Source organism: Cicer arietinum, chromosome 4 (assembly GCF_000331145.2).
Source record: "Cicer arietinum cultivar CDC Frontier isolate Library 1 chromosome 4, Cicar.CDCFrontier_v2.0, whole genome shotgun sequence".
NCBI lineage: Eukaryota > Viridiplantae > Streptophyta > Magnoliopsida > Fabales > Fabaceae > Cicer > Cicer arietinum.
The window spans coordinates 40,202,382-40,203,081 of record NC_021163.2 but is presented as its reverse complement, the minus strand read 5'-3'; positions in this window follow the sequence as shown (position 1 = coordinate 40,203,081).

Genomic DNA, 700 nt, shown 5'->3' with positions numbered 1-700 from the left:
GCACCATAAATCTTCATGTCAAACATAATAAACAAAAGTTCTACATCCATGCAGCGCACATCAAAATATTTTCTATAAAATTTTAATATTGTTAATGTTGAAAATTTTATTATATTTCAAAAGTATTTTAAAAAATTGTTTAATTCAAATATGACAATACAAATTTATTTTGTTGAAATTATTTTAAAGTATTTGATTTAAGATGTATAATTGTATACGTATTGACACCGTACATATACATCTTTTTATACATAATACATTTGATAAACAATTATGAATTAATTTTTTTTGAAGAAAGGTAAAAGAAAAACTCCTCCTTCACTCTTCTCTCTCACTGAAAAGCCTAGCTCTCTTCCTTCGACCTATGTACTCGAGATCTCGCCAAGTTAGCACCTTCTGGTGAGTCTTTTACTCATTATTCTAAATATATGTAATTTGGTTCTATTGATTGTACATTACCGAGTGCAATTTTAGATTGCAAATTGGTGTCTAATTTTCCGCATCACTACGCCAAAATTAGTCTTTTACTATGCGTCTTTTATAGTACTTTTTTTACTAAAAGCGTTGTTGTATAATATTCTAAAATTAACGGAGGATATAACAGCGCTTTTATGACAAGTGCTTTAGAAAAAGCGTCGTTGTAGGTCACATAGCGTTTTCACATAATGTTTACAGCGCTGTAAATTATATCGCTACCATA